At 36.9% G+C, this 22,138-nt stretch overlaps 1 protein-coding gene and 1 long non-coding RNA gene across 2 annotated transcripts in view; one reads left to right on the forward strand and one right to left on the reverse strand.

Annotated features, from left to right (window-relative positions):
- The window catches only part of LOC107689738 (copine-8-like), a 150,844-nt gene that overhangs the window by 31,254 nt on the left and 97,452 nt on the right, over nt 1-22,138 (forward strand). The gene's annotated exons all lie outside the window — the stretch shown is intronic.
- On the reverse strand, nt 15,557-17,050 carry LOC107689725 (uncharacterized). The gene is made up of 3 exons (XR_001634364.1): nt 17,040-17,050; nt 16,220-16,225; nt 15,557-15,651 (listed from the first exon to the last, which is right to left on the reverse strand). It is a non-coding gene; the product is annotated as an uncharacterized LOC107689725 (long non-coding RNA).

A 22,138-nucleotide genomic window follows, 5' to 3' on the forward strand; every position in this document is an offset into this window, starting at 1 on the left:
TCATGAACGGCCTCCATGGCTGTGACAGGGCAGACAGTGAGTTTGTGAACGGCCTCCGTGGCCGTGACAAGACAGTCTTTGAGTTCGGAAGCGGACGCCACCACCTCAGGAGGTTTTGCAGCGGATGCCGCCACCTCTAGAGGTTCTGCAGCGGATTCATGCACAGGAAAGGCCCTTGTTGCAGACTCATTGATAGGAAAGGCATCAAGGACAGACTCATAGGCAGGAGAGGCCACTGGGCAGATTCATAGACAGGAGAGGCCTCTGAGGCAGATTCATGGACAGAAGAGTCCTCTGGAGCGGACTCGGACCTCTAAGATGGCGGGGCTTGAGAGCGCTGACGTCACCGGGATGCCTGCAGCTCTCACCGACATCAGTGGTAAGTCCATCACGCTAGCTATCAGTCTTTTCGGTCTTGGCCTAAGCTCCGCGTCCGACTTAGGCGTGGCGGCCATCTTGGCCCGGGACTCAGGCGTGGCGGCCATCTTGGCCGGGGACTCAGGCGTGGTGGCCATCTTGGCCGGGGGCGGCTCTGGTTTGGCAGACGTGACGTGAGCAGGCCCTGGGGTAGCAGACATGATGTTATCAGACTCTGGCTTGGCAGACATGATGTGATCAGGCTTTGACTTTGTAGACATGACATGAGTAAACTTCGACATAACTGGCATGATGTGAGCAGGTCCTGGAGTAGCAGGCATGACGTTAGCAGGCTTTGGCATAGTAGACATGATGTTAGCAGGCTTTGGCTTTGCAGGCATGACGTGAGCTGGTTCTGGAATAACTGGCATGACGTGAACAACACCAGACAAGACAGTCGGGATGTGAGTATGCTCTGGTGCAGTGGGTACAGCACAGTTGCGGGGCTCCTCATCCGCAATTCCCACAGTAAGAGGTGACCCAGCCAACAACAGAACAAAGTCAATATAACATTCCAGTGACCAACAAATAGTTACCCCTGGCAAACTTGAACGAAGGGGTTCATCGACACCAAAAAGAAAAATTTCTTTGAGGGTCACGTCATTAAAATCCACAAAGTACATACCTCACAAAAATCGCCCACATACTCCTCTATAGCCCGGCCGCCCTGACGCAGGCAGAGGAGACATGCCAAGAATAAACCAATGGGAGCATGACACATAAACAAGGCAGAGAGACATGAGGCAAGGGAAGCATGACACTAACAGCAACATTACAGCGTGTTGATAGCATGTTGATATAAACTATATTATTACATTATAGTATAGATTGCAATCACTAATATTTCCCACGTGATTTTATATAATTGATGCGCATACAGTACAAAAAGGACATTCTATATCTGAGAAACTAAATTATTATTGGTAAGCACGTTTGAACAAACTTGCAGACAGGGTATTTCAAAGTAATGATTGGTCTAAACACTCTTAGACATTACTTTTATATCGTGTAAACAATTACTTTTATATATTGTTTATAGTATTGAACATAAAACCATCCTCACGCCATACATTTAGATGTAATGAAAGGTTGCCTATCATATTTCAAAATGTTGCACTCGATTTCACATTTTAGTCTGGAATTATAGTTTGGGAAAAGTCCTACTAGTAAATGTGTTCAAGTTTATGTCACAAAAACACATTATCTAATGCAAATTAAGAAACATTACTTACTCAGCATGAAAGATCTCCTCTGCTGACTCCAGCCGCGCTCGTGTTCTGTTTGTGAGGTAAACATAAATCTTTTTCCTCTCAGCGCGTCTTCTGAGGTAAATACAAGGCTTTTTCCTCTCAGCACGTCTTCTGAGGTAAATACAAGGCTTATTCCTCTCAGTGTCTCGGAGACAGTGAGCGCACCCTGTTTATTTTCTTTATTTTACAAAAGCACATTGTTTTGTTGTTATTATGATTATTATGACTATAAAGTAGACCCTTTGCCGTTTAAAACGATACCTTATTCTTATCTGTACGGTCAAAATTGACGGAGTATTTTTAGTTCTTTTCGCGGGCAAGAAAATACGAGACAGACCGCACCGGTGCGGGCTTCGACCCCAGGGGGCTAAACTGGGACAGAAAGTCAACATTTACTTTCTTATTGCACATTACTGAGTTTGTTGTACATGACTCATCAGTCTAAGTTATTCTGAAACAAATAAATGTAATATTTCATAAAAACACAATAATTTGCTGTAATTGAAACAACTTTCCTTTTTGTGTGACATCACCAAGGCCACACAAGCTTTTGGATGTTTTACAGTCCAGTTAAATCCCAATGAGTAAAATCCGATCTTTTTCAATCATAGTATGCAGTATACAAAGCTAGTAACATAAGAAGTAAAATAAGGCAATCCTGACTATAAATATGCAAATGTGGTTAGAACTCCTGCATATACAGTGAATGCATTACTGAAAAGTGGATTGAAAAACAGTCACAATCATAAATTAATGAATAAATTAATGAATGGAGAATTTAATCATGTCACATTAATCATGATCCTCTGTTAATATGCAATAAATGTTTGACTGTTAATTGTGTAAAATAATTGTTACTATTGGGAAAACGTTTTTTTTCTTTTTTATCTGTCCTTCAGTAATTGGACTGTCATGGATAAAAGGAAGCTGTTTTCACCAGAAGAACTAGTTTCTGAGAGTTTTAAATGAAGTATGTTATGAGGCATTGGCTGTGTACAGGCTGTTCTGATGTTTTGTGACTCATATCCATTCACGTTGCAAGTTCCTGGTAGTTTGGGGTTAGTGTTGTCACGGTACCAAAATTTCAGTATTTGGTACCAATACCAGTGGAAATCCATGGTTCTCGGTACCAATTTCGGTACCAAATATTATTGGTAAGCACGTTTGAACTTATTTGCAGACAGGGTATTTCACAGTAATGATTGGTATAAACATTCTTAGACATTACTTTTATATTGTTTAAACAATTACTTTTATATATTGTTTATAATATTGAACATAAAACCATCCTCACGCTGTACATTTAGATGTAATGAAAGGTTGCACACATTTTAGTCTGGAATTATAGTTTGGGAAAAGTCCAACTAGTAAATGTGTTCAAGTTTATGTCACAACAACACATTATCTAATGCAAATAAGAAACATTACTTACTCGCATGAAAGATCTCCTCTGCTGGCTCCAGCCACGCTCGCGTTCTGTTTGTGAGGTAAACATAAAGCTTTTTCCTCTCAGCGCGTCTTCTGAGGTAAATACATGGCTTTTTCCTCTCAGCCCGTCTTCTGAGGTAAATTCAAGGCTTATTCCTCTCAGCGTCTTCTTCCAAAAATGAAAAGTATCTGAGATGAACATGTTGCTGCTTTGTTTACGGTGATGTAGGGATTTACATAAAAGCAGTTCGCGGAGACAGTGAGGACTGAGAGCGCACCCTGTTTATTTTCTTTATTTTACAAAAGCACATTGTTTTGTTGTTATTATGACTATACACAAATAAAAGTAGACCCTTTGCAGTTTAAAACGATACCTTATTCTTATCTGTACGGTCAAAATTGACGGAGTATTTTTAGTTCTTTTCGCGGGCAAGAAAATACGAGACAGACCGCACCGGTGTGGGCTTCGACCCCAGGGGGCTAAACTGGGACAGAAAGTCAACATTTACTTTCTTATTGCACATTACTGAGTTTGTTGTACATGACTCATCAGTCTAAGTTATTCTGAAACAAATAAATGTAATATTTCATAAAAACACAATAATTTGCTGTAATTGAAACAACTTTCCTTTTTGTGTGACATCACCAAGGCCACACAAGCTTTTGGATGTTTTACAGTCCAGTTAAATCCCAATGAGTAAAATCCGATCTTTTTCAATCATAGTATGCAGTATACAAAGCTAGTAACATAAGAAGTAAAATAAGGCAATCCTGACTATAAATATGCAAATGTGGTTAGAACTCCTGCATATACAGTGAATGCATTACTGAAAAGTGGATTGAAAAACAGTCACAATCATAAATTAATGAATAAATTAATGAATGGAGAATTTAATCATGTCACATTAATCATGATCCTCTGTTAATATGCAATAAATGTTTGACTGTTAATTGTGTAAAATAATTGTTACTATTGGGAAAACGTTTTTTTTCTTTTTTATCTGTCCTTCAGTAATTGGACTGTCATGGATAAAAGGAAGCTGTTTTCACCAGAAGAACTAGTTTCTGAGAGTTTTAAATGAAGTATGTTATGAGGCATTGGCTGTGTACAGGCTGTTCTGATGTTTTGTGACTCATATCCATTCACGTTGCAAGTTCCTGGTAGTTTGGGGTTAGTGTTGTCACGGTACCAAAATTTCAGTATTTGGTACCAATACCAGTGGAAATCCATGGTTCTCGGTACCAATTTCGGTACCAAAGCAAAACACAAAAACATGCTAATTAAAAAATGTGACTATACTTTAATTTAATCCAAACTGTGTACATATTTAATTTTAAAGGGCCTTTTAAAACCTAGAGTTATTCAGCCAAGAATAACAACTAAGTTAGCCAAAAAAAAAAAAAGCCCAGAACTGCTTTTCTGACTGATATGACAAACAATGTTAAAGGGGTCATATGATGCTTTTTTAAAGATCATTATTTTGTGTATTTGGTGTAACAGAATATGTTGACATGCTTTAATGTTCAAAAAACACATAATTTTTCAAATACTGTACATTATTGTAGATGAGATATAAATAACTCCATGTGTTTATATTGTAACCAGGGCCGTTTCTGAGCATAAGGGTTCCTCAGCAAAGTCCTACACTCTAAAAAAAAAGGTTCTTCAGCGGTTCTTTGGAGTGGTTAAGGTGCTATAGGGGGTGTGTTTGAACGAGGCGTTTTAGGCGTTTGTGGATGAGTCTTAACTTTTATAAAGAACATCTCTTGGGGTTTGAGACTTAAGTCTTTGAAACTTTAGGGATCTTATCTATTCACGAACAGCTTGTAACACTCCAAAGAGAAAGGAAAACTTGAAATCGCATCATATGACCCCTTTAACAAATTACAGAATTGCACATTTACAATTACAATGATGTAGTCCGCAAAAGAGAGCACGTATGCAAACAGGTTCCAGGCTCTCACAGCCCCTGTCAGATGAAATTAGGGCAGGTTTCTTGAAAAAGGCACTGAGAATATTCAAGCAATAGCACTGCAGATGGTCACCTGTGCTCCCTGTCTGTCTGTCTGTGTGTGTGTGTGTGTGTGTGTGTGTGTGTGTGTGTGTGTGTGTGCATGTGCGCACCTGTACTACACCGATCGCAAAATATCTGAGTGCTTGTCATGTTTACCAGGCCACAGAACTCTGAATTACTTCCCAAAGTGTAATGTGAACTAACAGTTCCAATGTTGTGCTCGGATTTGCATATTCTGACTCTCATCCCTGGAAGCTTCAGCGTTTGTGACATTTTTCAAAGTCTTCCATCAATAATTGAGAAGTCTTTCCAGTTTGAGGTGCTCAAGTCAGGTACAGAGCTGCTAGGGTGAAGTGCTTGTGTTGTGGGTGTGAAGGCTCCTCTCTCTCAGAGCGCTTTGAATCTAGTTCAGTGAGATGCCATATTCTCTGAGGAGCCGTTATCCAGGTCACTCTACAGGAAAAGCCAAAGCCAAATAGAATCGTCTGGGATTTCACTGAGGTCTGAGGACAACCCAGCAAATGGAGGGAGAGAGAGGAGGAGCAGAAAGAGATGTTCACTTGTTCCACTGCTTTATTTGTTTTGCTCTTTCAAACCCAGGGTCGTGTCTTTGTGACTCTCTTTCCATCCTCCCTGTGAGCTGTGCTATTTGACATCTGTGCTATCTGCCTTCCACCTCCCTCAAAGTGTCAGATCTGCTCCTCTTCTCTCCTCCAGTCATTTCCTCACCTCTCATTCTCTCTTCTTGTTTTCTCCTTCCTCCCGTCCTCTCAGTTTATTCTCTCCTCTCCTTTTTGTTTAGTGTAGCATCTAATCCTTCAGTACTTTACTCCTCAATTTTAATTCTCTCCTCTCACCATGTTTTCTGATTATCTTCTCTCTCATTCTTTCCTCTTCTTCCCTGATCCTCTCCTCTTTTCTGTCACCCTCACTTCTTCTTTTGCTCATCTCATCTAATTTTCTCCTCTTCTCTCCTCTTTTGTATTTTTATCCTTTTACCCTCCTCTACTCGTTTTCTCATCTTCTCTCATTTCTTCACATTACTTTCTCGTTGATCCCTTTCATTCTCTCCTCTCATATTCTCTCTCTTCTCCTCTTATCTCCTCTCCTCTAATTTTCTCCTCTCCTCTTGTTCTCTGTCCTCTTATCCTCCTCTCCTCTCATTTCCTTCTCCTTCTCCCCTTTCATCTTCTCATCTTATCCTCAATCTGCTCTAATTTTCTCCTCTCCTCTCCTCTCCTCTCCTCTCTTTTACTGTCCTCTTTATCTTCTCATTCTCCCCTTTCATCCTCTCCTCTCCTCTTTTCTCCTCTCCTCTCCTCTTGTCTTCTGTCCTCTTTTTCTTCTCATTCTCCCCTTTCATCCTCTCCTCTCCTCTTTTCTCCTCTCCTCTCCTCTTGTCTTCTGTCCTCTTTTTCTTCTCATTCTCCCCTTTCATCCTCTCCTCTCCTCTTTTCTCCTCTCCTCTCCTCTTGTCTTCTGTCCTCTTTTTCTTCTCATTCTCCCCTTTCATCCTCTCCTCTCCTCTTTTCTCCTCTCCTCTCCTCTTGTCTTCTGTCCTCTTTTTCTTCTCATTCTCCCCTTTCATCCTCTCCTCTCGTTTTCTGTCCTCTTTTCTCCTCATTCTCCCCTTTAATCCTGTCCACTCCACTCATTCTCTACTCCCACTCCCCTTTCATCTTCCCCTCTCCTCTCCTCGTCTTCTTATTCTCCTCTCCTCTTATTTCTTTCTCATTCTCCCCTTTAATTTTCTCCCCTTTATTCTCCTCTAATTTTCTCCTCTCCTCTCCACTCCATGTAGTCCTCTCTTCTGATCTTCATGCAGGGTTACTTTTGGCTGCAGTAGTCAACACCAGAAGAACAGAAAATCTCATGCTAAATTGGTTAAGGCCTTTTCATGTAATTAGTTGCTGTATGACTAACTGTTCTGTAGGAGTCATCTAGCTACACTCTTCTCATACAGATCCAATTTATTTCTCAGCCTGGACCTGACGACAGCTAGGTGAGGTCTCGAGGGGCCGTCAGAGCCCAGCATGTCACCAAGGCAACGCTGTCATAGGGCCAATCAGAAGCGCCGGTTCGCTCTGCTTGTTAAAATGATGAAAGATATCTAATCGGAAAATAGGGGACTGAAAAAGCAAAGTGAGATCTCCATATATTCATGTTTGAGATCTCTATACATGTTATTAAGAGAGATCGTGCATGTGTCAATCAAAGCCGCAGACATCATTATTGGCGGTTAGTTGTCAGGGTAACTGCCTGCAGCCTCACTGGGGTCCCACAGTGAGTTGTGACTGTGCTGAAGACAGCCACACATGGCAGACCTGTCACACTTTGTATCTGTCTGTCTCTCTCACTTTATCATTCCTCCATTTTTTCTGAACAGCATTTAAATGATACCATCTACAGTAATTAGACAACTGTTTGTGTTATTCATTAGCTGCCTGAAAGTCTTTCCTTCGATTTTCAGCCCTTGCCTTGATTTTCTCCTCACTCTAGCCTTGATTTTGTCATATGCACATGTAATTGCATTTGAAACAATGAGTTGTTCATGGTGCTTAAAATGCAACAGTTGAATTTATTTAATTCTTTTAAGAAAATGTTTTAGGTATACTAAAAGTAGGTTGTGTTGTCTATGAGACATTTTCACTTTATTTTTATTAATTTTTTTATTTGTAGGTTTTAAAAAAACTGCAAAATAGCAACTAAACAAAACTACAATAATAAAGTAAATCTTTGATCAATTTTAGCTCTACTTTACATGATCTAAGAATCCTTAATAAGTTGTTTTAATATGAAGACTTTTTGGTAGAATGCAAAATACTTCTTGCCACCTGTCATAAATTAATATTAATTTTATTAATAAAATATATGTATAACTGGTAAGTCAGACACTGCATAGGCAATTAGACAAATGTTGTGTTTTTTACCCTGTTTTCCAGAACTTATTTCCAGCATTATTGATGGCATGTAGGCAGAAATGAAAGCTGTGAAATTGAAGCTGATTTTGTAGCTATTAATGTCTTTAGGTAGACAACTGTATGATGAGTTTTAACTATAACGTTCAAAAGTACAATCATGTTGTTTTACAAAAGGGGACATGCTTCTGCAGACATTGTCATTAATTTGTTAGTAGAAAAGTCACAAACAAACAAACGAGTACCAAAATGTACCTTCTTTACAATTAAATCATTATCTCAGTTCTTATCTACGCAAGCAAAGAGTCTTTGGGTTCTCTTGATGAAGGGGTCCATAGTCCAAGGCACTCAAAGTGAAATATGATAATAATAATAATAATAATAATAATAATAATAATAATAATAATAAAAGAAAGAAAGAAGTATAATGGCTATTCAGAATGAAAGAATAAATAAATAAATAAATTCTACAAACTTGACACATTGATCAAAGTTGGCATGAAGTAAAAATTCCAACTGAGCCTGCTTTCTTACAGGATTTTTCTTTTCTTTCAGTTAATTAATTTCAATTAATTGTCATAGAGATACGAAATACTGTACATTTAATTGAAACTACAAATACATTTACATCAAATACAACATATCCTGTAAATTTACAGTAAATTACCAGCAGCACCACAACCATTAAATAACAGAAATTTTCCAAATTATACTGTAAACTTTGAAGGCTATTTCTGAATTGCATTAACTAGGAGATTGTATGTGCCATGTGAAGGCAGGGATAATGGGACAGTGGTGGAAATAAAGAGCACAGTTCAGCGAAAGTGCTGGAAGAGGCCATTACTAAAGTGGAAAAAACAACTCGTGAGAAGTCAGAGAGATACAAAACTTGAAAAGTCCGTCTAATCTTGTGGGATATCAGGAGATCTGATGGATTTTGTGCAAGTTCCTCCAAGTCAAATGCTAGGTCTTTGGCCACTGTCCTTGGTTTCAAAGCCAGTGTAATGCTGAATGGTGGAATGCAACCTGCTCTTCATGCACATATGATTTAGCAGGACGTGTTAATAGATCAACATGCTTTGCTGGTCCTGGAACAACATCATAGGTCAGCTAACCCTAATCTACCCTCAAAATCAGAAGGCAATGCTGGCTTGAATGCTAAATGTTGTTCAAACTCCAACTCCAGCTCTAATCATAACCATAACACAAATACCTGACCCTAACTGGTTAGAAATTTGTCTGGTTGAAAGGAATATTGTTCCAGAACCAACAGATACGTTGGAACATTTCCAGATCAGACCTGGGAATCAGACCTTTAACCTTTTTAATTATTCAAAATCAATTACAGTAATTGGTTAAAGATTCTTAAGATATGATGCTTACTTTGTTTGAAGTTTTGTGAAAATGTGTGACAGTATGTGTACAGTATATATAATAATAGTATATGTGACCCTGAATCACAAAACCAGTCTCAAGTCGCTGGGGTATATTTGTAGCAATAGCCAAAAATACATTGTATGGGTCAAAATGATTGATTTTTATTTTATGCCAAAAATCATTAGGATATTAAGTAAAGATCATGTTCCATGAAGATATTTTGTAAATTTCCTACTGTAAATATATCAAAACGTAATTTTTGATTAGTAATATGCATTGTTAAGAACTTATATAAGTTGCAAATTTATGTAATTCATTAATATTATTATTACAGTTTTTCAAAATTGCTAAGACACATTTCTTGAAACCTTCACCCATTTTCTCACAACATTAAAAACAAAACCAACTCTTCAAACTACTTTCACAAAACCCCTGACTTTTCTGGCAAAATCAAACAATCGGCTCAAAACCATTTCAACTCTACACAAAATTAAACCGTTCGTTCAGATCATACACACAGCCAGTTAATAAACACTACAGATCATTCATCAGACACTACATAAAAATGGAGAACACAGCATCCAGATCATGTAGTTACAGGAAAAAAAGTGTATACTACATACAGAAAACTAATTTTGCAATTATGTAAAACATTATAGTAATCACAATCATAAATATATTGTATGTACTGCAAGTATAGTACTGTATTGAATACTGTATAGGATTGAATGTATCTTTACTGTATTCAGCACTTGTAAAAAATTAAAAACCCAAATGAAAAATCCCAAAAGCTCTACTGTAAATGAAAAGCATGTTACTGTACAGTCAAAAAAGTTGCAAAATCAAAGTCAGTGAGAGATTCATTCTGCCTCGGCATCACAGCTTCGTGTTGGGTCAAGCCTGAGGACTTTGTCCAGATCAACGGCATTGCCGTCTCTTGCCAGGCAAAGGAAAAAACCCTCTGGGGTGCTAGATCCAGCCTTGACAGCACTCCACACCTTGCTCTTTCTCATCCTCATTTCCTTCCTCCTTGTCCACCACCTCCTACACACACTCTTCCTCCTCTCCTTCTCAAATTGTTTCAGTCTATTGTTGGTATCAACATTTAGTGCACCTGTGCCACCTGGGCACTCTGAACTGGCTTATATTTTGTACAGTTGGTTTGATCACATAATTAGGAACAAATGTGACAATTTTTGAGCCGTTGTATGTAAACGAAGACAACTGTGTTGTGATGTGTTTAACTTTTGCCACATGTGTTTTGCCGCACAAGTGCATCACAGTGCAAAATGTGTTTGATTGAGTGAGAATGTGTTTAGAGTTTTGCAAAAAGAGTGCATGAGATTTGCAAACTGCCTGAACTTGTTTAAGGTTTTGCACAAAGTGTGATTTATTTGACAAATAGGTTTAGGCTTTAGAGAATTTGGTTCAGAGAATGGGGTTTAGTGACTTAACAACTGAGAAAAACTGTAATAATAGATATGTATAATTGGTAAGTCAGACTATGCATAGGCAATTAGAAACTTTTTTTTTTTTTTCAGTTTTCCAGAAGTTATCATTATTAATGGCATGTAGACATAAATGCAAGCTGTGAAATTGAAGCCGAGTTTGTAGCTATTAATGTCTTTTGGTAGACAACTGTAAAATTAAGTCTAACTGTAACCTTCAAAATTATGTTGATTTACAAAAGGTGACGTGCTGCTGCAGACAGACATTGTAAGTAATTTGTTAGTAGAAAAGTCACAAACAAACGAGTACCAGACTGTGCCGCCTTTACAATTAAATAATTATCTCAGTTCTTATCTAGGCAAGCAAAGAGTGTTTGGGTGTAAAATGGTTCTTTTGACGAAGGGATCCATAGTCCAAGTCACTCAAAGTGAAATATGAAAAAAAAAAAAAAACTACTGACATGTTGCTCAAAGTTGACATGAAATTTAAATTTACCCTATTGAAATTATTTTTTTTAAATGAAGATTTATCTGTTTTGTAAATGCAAAAATGTCTGTCGCTACTTCCATTTCATCACAACTTTACAACCAATGAAAAGTTTGTAATCATTGAGTTTGTTTATTAAGCCTATTAAGTTTGTTAAATAATCATTATCTTTTTAGATTTAAATTTTACCTTTCTCTTACTAAAGTATTAAATCATTTACTATTAATATTCAACATTAATATTACTAATATTTTTAATAATATAATAGCAAAAATATATATTTTGAATATAGATAATAATTAACATATGTATGTATTTGTGACAGGATACAGACAGAAGAGTCTCAAGTGAATTCTACTTTCTTAGTTGCTTTGATGGCCTCCAAGTCAAATGCTAGGTGTTTGGCCACAGTCCTTGGTTTCAAAGCGAGTGTAATGCTGAATGGTTAATAGAGACCTGCCCTTCACGGACATATGATTTAGCAGGACGTGTTAATAGATCAACATGCTTTGCTGGTCCTGGAACAACTTCATAGGTCTAACAACGTAGGTCACCTAACCCTAACCTACCCTTAAAGGGTTAGTTCACCCAAAAATGAAAATTAGCTTGTGTTTTACTCACCCTCGAAGCATCCTAGGTGTATATGACTTTCTTCTTTCAGACGAATCCAGTCTGAGTTTTATTCTAAATTGTCCTGGCTATTCCAAGCTCTATCATTGCAGTCAGCGGGTGTTGCAGTTGAACAGTCCACAAGTCGTCAAATAAAGCTTACGCATTCATAATAAAATGTGCCTGACACGGCTCCGGGGGGTGAATAAAGGCCCCCTGTAGTGAATCCATGTGTTTTTGTAAGAAAAATATCCATATTTCAAACGTAATAAACACTTTTCTCTGACTTCCGGTATCAGGTATTTTTGGGTGAACTAACCCTTTAAAATCAGAAGGCAATGATTGCTTGAATGCTGAATATTGTTCTAACTCCAACTCCAGCTCTAATCATAATCATAACACAAATACCTGACCCTAACTTACACGCATGCAAATGCGGGAGCAGAAACGGAAGCTCATGCAAAGTTCTTTTGCATTTCACTGCGTTCCAGAGTTCAAGATAGGTGAACTCTGACCTGCAAATTCATATTGTGTGGGACCAATAGAAGAATGATACGTAATGGCATGTCCTCGTAGCTGAATTAAAAGAACACTAATTTAAAACTGCAGTGCTGCAGGAAGAAGCGGAGTAGATTGTATGTTTTTATATTTTGGTATATAAAGTGTTTTTATATAAGTTTTTAATAAGATGCTGAAGAATGTGACGTCATATCACGACCGTTGCAGCATCTGAAGAAATTTTGCATGCTCAAAATCTAGAGTGACTGCAGCTTAAAGCCCAAAGTATACTTTGTTTTTGTACACGTACACTAGCATATGCGTACAGTCGAGCGCATAGCCTTTCAACGCATTCTCCATTTGATAGTGTCTGTTGTTGATGCAGTCTCTGCTATTTTGCTGTTGTCATTCTGTCTCTTTAGTTTCGTTTATACTGTGAAACAATGATCTAGGACAGTGTTGCCACCTTGTGGAACAACTGATTAGTTCAAACCAAATTCAACGTGCATGTGTGACCTGCGGTTACAAAAACCGGTAGGTGCGCGTACTATTCTAAAATTCGTGTCACACGCACTGTATGCAGACCCTCACGTAAACATAAAAACCGAAGTACACTTTGAGCTTAAAGGGTTAATGTACATATGGCAGAAATGTACGGAAAAATCAATTAAAGACGTAATCAAACAGACGATGAACACTATTAACAGCAATTATTATATGATGCAATCAAACTTATAGCAAAATGTGGTAGTTCTGTATGTTGTTTCAGGGTTGGCATCATCTGAGGTCCTCTGAGGGGTTGGCATCATCTATATGATGATTATATATATATGTGTATATGACTTTCTTCTTTCAGACGAATCCAGACGGAGTTATATTAAAAATTGTCTTTGATCTTTCAAGCTGTTTAATGCCACTCAGCGGGTGTTGCATTGCTTCAGTCCAAAATAACTTAAATAAAAATCGCCCATCCATAAAAAAAGTGTCTCACACGGCTCCGGGGGGTGAACAAAGGCCTTCTGTAGCGAATCGATGCGTTTTTGTAAGAAAAATATCCATATTCAAAACGTAATAATCACTTTAATGTAGCTTGCGACAACAGTTGTACACAGAAGCAGTTCCGGGAACATGACGTATGAGGTCAGTGTTGCGCATTAAACAGGGATATCAGTGGTCAGTAGGGCTACACGATTAATCGAATGTGATTGGCATGCGTATCTTATCAGTAAAGCCGGTTCTGTGATTAGTAGTAAATCTCCAGCATGCACTTTCAGATGGAGCAGCGTTTACTACACAGAGCCGTAGTTCACTGACAAGCTACGCAAAATCGCGTTCATAATCGCAGATGATTAGCAGGTCCACTGTACTGTGACTGTTCTTTAATTAAAAGCCCTTGCTTCTCTCTGGGTATTCAAACAGCTGCGCCTCTGACGAACCGATTCCCTCACCATGCTCAGCTCGTCTGATTGCTGCTTGGCCGCGACAGTGATTAAAGCATGATGGCCGTCCCAGCTGACCGACGCTGAAGCCGGTAGATTATATTTGCATCAACATATGCCCAAGGAAACTGTCACGAAACTCAAAATGAAAAACATGTTCCTAGTACAGCATATTTTGTTGTTCCTAGAACAACATTCCTTTCAAGAAAACACATAGCTGTCTTAACCGGATTTCACATGCTAACCTTACTGTAACTGAAGGAAATTAAAGGATGAAATGAAAGGAATGTTCAAGACACCTTAAGGCACTTACTAGGGTAATTATTGTACACTAAGATGGAAACTGTTGATAACTATTTTAAAAACCGTTTGAAAAAAAGGAAGATCATACTGGTTTAATCTAGTCTTTTTAGAAGAGATTATAGATACCGAACATAATAGTTGGACACAGATGGCTGATAGGAAATGCCAACTGAATATATTATGTTTAAGTGCCATTGTAGGATTTACATTTCATACTATTTGACGTTACTATGAGTATACAGGCAGACTGAGGCCTACAATTTTGTGAAAGTATTTGCTTTTTGTATTTAAAAGTTGAGCCATTTTGGTGTTTTGTAAATAAAATGGTGTCTTAACACCTTAAATTTTACTGTTTTCATGATAGTCATGAACCATGATTTTCTCAAATGTCTTGCTTACTTCAGATTCTGGGAATGTTCTGCTTGTACTTTAATTAATTTCTTAATAAATGACTAAAACATATAAAATATATAAAAATTAAATGCATATACAGTATGTCCACAAATAGAAGAACCCTAATCTGTAACTAACTAAGCCATTGCTGATTTTATTTTATTTTTTTTTAGAATCTGATACTTTTTTAGGATTAATTTTGATGAATAAAAAGTTAAAAAGCATTTATTTACGTCTTTTACTATCACTTTTTATCAATTTAACATCTTTGCTGAATAAAAGTATTAATTTCTTTAAAAAAAAAGAAAGAAAACATTTTTACTGATCCCAAACTCTTCAACGGTACTGGATATTGTTACAAAATAAATGCTGTTCTTTTTAACTTTTTATTCATCAAAGAATCCTGAAAAACATCACAGGTTCCAAAAGAAAATAAATAAGCAGCACAACTGTTTTCAACATTGATAATAAATCGTCATATTAGAATGATTTCTGAAGGATCATGTGACACTGAAGACTGGAGTAATGGCTGATGAAAATTCAGCTTTTCATTACAGTAATACATTTTATTTTAAACTATATATTAAAATGAAAAACTGATATTTCAGTTCTATAAATATATAGTTCAGTCATGAAACTCTAGATGGCGCAGGCGACGGGTTGTTAACGTAACCGATGATATTCAGAGAGTTAAACGACTTGGCACAAGCTGATTGGTTCATGCTGCATATGCAGCCAATGAGCTTACTGCCTTGCATTTATATGGCTGGCTAGCATTCACTTGAGATTCGTGCTGCACGCTTTCAGAGTTCTATGAAACCCTCCACCTTCCCCAGCTCCACCTGTATAGATCTGCTACGGGGTTATTTTATATGCTATTTGTGCAGCAGCAGTATGACAGCACATGTCAAAGTATGTCAGAAGCAGCAATAATCTACAACTACCACAATAGCCAACAGCAGCAGCAATTCAGCAGCAGCGGAGCAGATCTATTCCGCCAAGACCAAATACATTAACACTGTCATATCCATGACCATGCTAAAATATTCCGTGAGTTGTCATGATTTAACTAGTTGTAATTGAATTTAGAACCATTTGGTCAGAGGTCTGACACATGAAAATGAAGGCTTATGGAGAATGATGTGTTTATTTCGGACCATTATGAAATACAGTAATGGCTTGAACCTCTGATCTTGTTGAAGACATGCAGACTGCACAGTCTGAACACTTGCCAATTATTTAGGGAGACAGCCTGGATGTTGTCTGGGAGAGAGGGAGAGTGGGTGGGTGTGAACTGCCGGGAATGTCACGCTTTCCTTTGTGCTTTTTACACAGGGATTCCTAAACTATGACAAGCAACATCTCACCCGCGCTTTCACTTCCAGCTTTGATGTCTCTCACTCTGGCACCCCTCACTCTAGCTCCGAGGGGCTGCATCTGTCTGTATCCTGTCAGCGGATGAAATAGATGACGGTTGCACAGAGAGCTCTATTATCCTCCTACTCCCTCTTACCCTGTTATTTACACTCTGACTGGAGTTCACGCTGCACTTTTGATGCCACCCATGAACTTCAGGGTTAGAAACCTTTAGCAGTGTTATTCAATCTATCGGCAGTTTATTTGGTGACGTTGAAGACACGTCCCTCAAGTGCAAATTCACTAAATGGTTGCGCTGTCTTGGTATACTGTATTTCAACATAAAAACTGCCTTATTACTGTAACCGACTGCAATCCAGTTTAACTAGAAGTGAATTGCCCTGTGAGTATCTAAATTAAGTCATGGAGTCTCATTCATTAAAGGGGTCATATGATGCTGCTAAAAATAACATTATTTTGTGTATTTGGTGTAATGAAATGTGTTTATGCGGTTTAAGGTTCAAAAAACTCATTATTTTCCACATACTGTACATTATTGTTTCTCCTCTATGCCACTCCTTTCTGGAACACGTCAATTTTTACAAAGCTCATCAGTCTGAAAAGCGAGGTGTGTTCTGATTGGCCAGCTATCCAGTGCGTTGCCGATCCGGTGATCCACAGCGCAAATTTGTTGTATTTCCTCAGCGACCAGCACGGATCAGCTCTAGGCATGACGAAGCGGATATTGTCCTCTTTTGGAAGGCCAACCAAAGTAGTTTCGCTTTCACAACGAAACACAGCGCCTTCACAACATGGCGGCGGCGGCAACAACAATACTACAGCGAGAATAAAAGTTATGCCTTCTTTCTTCGCGTGAACATTTGGGTGGCGTTATGCAAATGACGTAGACATGTTTTAGGTAGGCGTGGCTGACTCTTAACTTTTATAAAGAATATCTCTTTGGATTTGAGACTTTAGTCTTTGCAACTTTACAGATCTTCTTTATGCACCAAGAGCTTGTAACACTCCAAAGAGAAAGGAAAAATTGAAATCACATCATATGACCCCTTTAATAACTCTGTGTAAGAAAAGCTGTCATACTAATTTAAATATATGGGCCATGGACAAAAAGGGGTTTTCAAGCATCTAAACAATAAACGTTTAGAACAGCTTTAATTTTTTTTCATACATCAAAATATGCCCTAGAATGTGCCTTTTAAGCAAAAAAGAATGGCTATCATACATATTAACCATAATTTACAAAAGACACTCACTGAAATGTAATTCAGTGTAACAATAATCCATATATCAAAAAATCTTGTCAGGCATATTTAGATCAAGAAAAATTAAAAGACTCAATTTATGGATGACAGTGTAGCCCCCCAAATACTAATTAATTGTAATTTTAAATCTATACCAATCTTTGCTACTATCATTCAAACCCATTTGTGATCAAGAATTCTTTAATTATTTAAAATATAGTACAAATTTAGTTTGATCACCTTTTCTTTTATATATTTTTTTAAGTACAGGTCAAAATAAGTATGTTCTTTCATTTTTACATAAATATATATGTTATGCTGAATAATGATTAAACATTATTTCACCCATATTTGGACATTAATTCACAAAAGTTATTTAAAACATTAAAACATTAAATACATTTAATATGCTTTCTATGTATAGAAATTCACTTCTTTAAATTACATTTTTATGTGGATATCGTGTCTTCTAATTTATTCTAATATACTAGCAATTTTATCTTTGCAAATCTTTCTAGCTATTGCTAGCACACTTATTAGCACTATTATGTGTGAATGAAAATTGTCAAGTGAACTGACAAAATTGAAAAGTGTCAAATGCTTTTTTTTTCACTGTATATGCACATACTGATTTCCCATAGATTGAAACAAGAAGCACATTTTTCAGTCCTTGCTCATTCCCTAGAAGTTCAATAAATGCAGCATTTCCAAGACTTTTGTGCATCATTATACATACAGCAAAAGCATCTTTAATTGCGACACGATGGTAAACCCATGGCTTTCACCGAGAAACATTTTCATAATATACTGATGTGAAGGGCATGGGAAATTTATTATCATTAATTTTATGCTGGGATATCATTACATGATATTTTGAGGCATGATTTTCATTATCATTATCAGACTTTCGGACTGAGAACAGGTTGGCTTTTTTAAATGGATGTCAATGGAAGAGAGGCTTCAATTTTTCTGTAAGGGTGCTAATCTTCAACATATTTACCATTAAACATTCATTTTAGAGCGAACTATATTTGAAATTTGCAACAAAATAAATGCTGCTTTATCAGAGAAGTCACAGAGAATTTTGTTTTTATTTACTTTTTTTTAGTAAATTTAAATATCAATAATTCCAGATTATTCAGATTTACTATTGACACTTACTAATTACATTATACACATCCAGAACCTCTCTATAAAGTAAAATGTCATTCTCAAATCTAGTTTGAAACACAATAAACAGAATTACATTGCGTTTATTGACAGTGTGAGCAAATAAACAGAGCTGTTAGCAAATACATTATTAGTAAATTCCTACTCAGTATATCTGTCTCTCTCTTTATTTACTGTCATCCAGTATTCCTGTCTCTCCCTCTCATTCTCTTTGCCCATCTGTCTCTCTCTCGCCTTCTTGTCCTTGAGGTCTTTCCCCTTCGTCAGATTGCCAGGAACATTCGCCCACCCACTGGAAATTACAGCTGAGAGAAAGAGCTGTTTTTATGCATTTATCATCCTTTCCACTGAAAACTCCTTGAAGCATGTGTCAATTTTATTAGCATGTCAGGTGGAAGCCCTTATCAAGCGTGCTGGACCCTTGCAAGCACTGGAAACCCAACGTGACGTTACCCCATGTGTGCAGCTACCCAGAATCACAGATTAAAAGGAGCATTCTGGGTTATTTTCAATTTAATGTATCTGTTTACACTGACATGTAAAAATGAGCAGGGAAAGTGTTATACTTACAACAGAAACCTAGCAGTATTTTGTTAAAGCACTTATTTTAGCACTTTAGTCAGAAAAAAAAAATCTGTTAAATTCAATGTAATGTGTCTAAAAAAATCTTGAGAAGGAAGGGCTATTTTTGTTGGTGGAGGAAGTCAGAAATATTCAATCTTTTTGACTCCAATTGACTCCCATTGTCCACAACAACACAATAATTACACTTCAGGATTTCAGAAGTTTTAAGAGCTTAATGTTCTTCAAGATTCCCACTCTTGTAAATCAGTTAATTTACATTAATTTTCAGTCATTTGTGATGTACTGCATACAGATTAATGATAAGAATTGTTTTTGTTTGTTTCTTTACTTTTTAAATGTATTTATTTGTTTTACAAATTCTACCTGATAAATGACCTACTAGCATACTTACTGCCTAATATTTTTCATATAATATGCAATGATACATGTTTCAGACAGCAGTATGCTATGTTATTTCCACAAGACCACATTATGTTTAATCCAGAAAGTGGTCTCTGGTTATCATCTCAGAAATATAAAGTTAATTACTATTTTAATCCAGTTACAAGTGCCTTGGCAGTCCAATCAGATGGAACAAGAAAAAAGATTGTAAAAATCACTTCTGAATCATTTGAACATGGAAATGGAAGGTCAAGTTGAGCGCTTTGCACTGTAGAATACTTTATGCTCTGGCTTTATATACGGTTTGACAAATGTAGATGGGGCCTACATATATTTAAATGCGTATGGACAATTGGCTGACCATACATACAAAATACAAGAAATAATATGGTAGTATGTGGTAATTATAAAGTTATTTTATTTTATTATTTTATAAATTAAAAAATATTTTTTTATAATATTTAAATTTTTTTTTTTGAGCATTGTATTAATTGGGTTCCACTGTAATTGCAATTCCATAATTGTATAACTGTAATTCCACTGTAATACAACATACAATATTTACCTGAAAAGATCTCATCCATACAACCCATATATATATATATATATATTATTATTATTATATATATATATTTTTTCAAACAAATCTTGATGTGATAAAGTACTTTTCCCCCTTTTTTTACTTGGCCTTGGCAAGATTGACAAAGATAACTTTTACACAAACAGGATTGGTAAGCATTTCTATTATGCATTCACATGCATGTTTATTGCCCGCTTGTCTGCTAAAATTCCATTATATTTAGAGTAAATATATTTTCAGTGTGCTAATAAACACCAAGGGATGTTATGCTGACAGACTGATGCTGTCCATATGTATTATGATGAAAATAATCCGGAATATTCCTTTAGGAAAGGCAACAGGTGAGACAGAGAGAGAAGGGGAGTACATAAGACACTAAATAGAAGTCCCAGACAATCCCAGGGATTTGTTCTGCTTGTCAAGGGATATACTAAGCATGTCCTCATAATGGAACGGCTGCGTATAAGCTCTAGATCAGAAAGACTTTATTTCCAGTTCCTCAGCACAATCTCTTCATCCTCTTGGAACAGAAAACCTCTGCCCTAAACTCAAGATTTTATCAGAGAGGACAGGGCAGACTTTCAGAGCCCACCACTGACACAATCATTTACCTCACAACCTGCACTAATGCACAGTTACTAAAGCCCAGATGCGGAACTTCAGATCTTCCCTGCTGCACGTGCCAAGTTTACCTTGACCGTCTACTTTAATGCATCTATATTCTGCACTGTTTATATTTCCCTCTCCACTTATAATTATAGTTTTCAAGCCTCATTTCTAGCCTCTCTCTGATGGGGTTTACACAACACCGTTTTCAACTAAAAGCAGAAAACTTTGTAGGCCCTAGGGATGCAACGATTATAGATTTTGTTGGTATGATTATTGTCTGAGGAATAATCATGGTTTTACGATTATGACGATTATTATGCATTTATTCATTTCACAAAATTATTAATGTATAAAATCACATGGACACTCTTTAGATAATAAAGTATTATTTATTGCTGACTTTAGAAAGAGAAATAACACTGTAACCAATAATACAGCACAAAATAATAATAATAAAGACAAACAAAAGTCCATCTCTCCAATTGGAATTAAAAAGGTGACCTCTGCTCTGTAAACATCCATGTCAGTATTTCCATTTTGAAAATAACTATTGAAAATAGATCACAAAAGTATTTAGTGTTTTCAGTTTGTACATTATTTGCATTTCTTTTGGACCTGAGGCAGAAAACTGGAAACATGGTGAAAAAAAAAAATCTTGGTTTTTGACTTATGCATAATACTATAAAAGGGATTATAGATAACAATATTAATAAGTATTATTAATATAGGACAATTAACTGTATTTATCCCACAGGGGAATCTATTAATAATGAGGGGAATAAACTGAACTATCATTGTAATCAACTGTCATCCATACGTATTCATGTTAATAATTTTTATAATAATTAATATGATTTTACATGTGGCCTGAGAAAATCATGTCTATTACTTTGGTTTGTGAGATCGGAGATCGCGCTGCGCACACATACAAACATTCACGAGGACACAAACTTGTTGTGAACCCTGCCCCGTGACTTTTATTAATAAAATAGCTTAGATACTGAATTGCTACATATTCATCAGCAAGGAGAGGGTAAAATCACTGTTTAAGTAACTAAACTCACATGTTTGTACAGAGACGCGCTGACGCAGGTTCACACACGCACACTTCTCTCTCCCTCTCTCTTGATCGAATAATTAATTCAAGTAGCTAAATGTTATAATTAATCAATTCAAATAAATGTGATCTTACCACACTATTTCATCTGTCTGATCTGAAGTGGGCAGATTACTGAGCTAACAAGCCGTAGCTTCACGTCAGTCTTGCCTTCACGTCGTGCATTAAAATAGTTTAAAGCCGTGTATTCGCTCTTTAGCAGCAGTTTTTACGGCAATATTTAAATGACACCCTGGTCAATCTTGATGTACCCAAAATGGTCCCACACTATCGACTTCAGGCATTTTTCTGGTGGAAATAAAGGATCGCTCTTTGGTTCCTCTGTCATAGTTCATCTAGTGTGTGTAGTAGCCTCCGTGTCTCTGATAAGCACAGCATTTTAAGCTGGTGCACCGCTAGTGTAACTTTGTTTTCGTTTTGCGCATGTTGCAACTGTTCCGTTCTGTGCAACAGAAACACCTGGTGTAGCGGAAGCTTTATGATTAATTAACTGTGA

Source organism: Sinocyclocheilus anshuiensis, unplaced genomic scaffold (assembly GCF_001515605.1).
Source record: "Sinocyclocheilus anshuiensis isolate Anshui unplaced genomic scaffold, SAMN03320099.WGS_v1.1 scaffold1014, whole genome shotgun sequence".
In the NCBI taxonomy this organism is placed as follows: Eukaryota; Metazoa; Chordata; class Actinopteri; order Cypriniformes; family Cyprinidae; genus Sinocyclocheilus; species Sinocyclocheilus anshuiensis.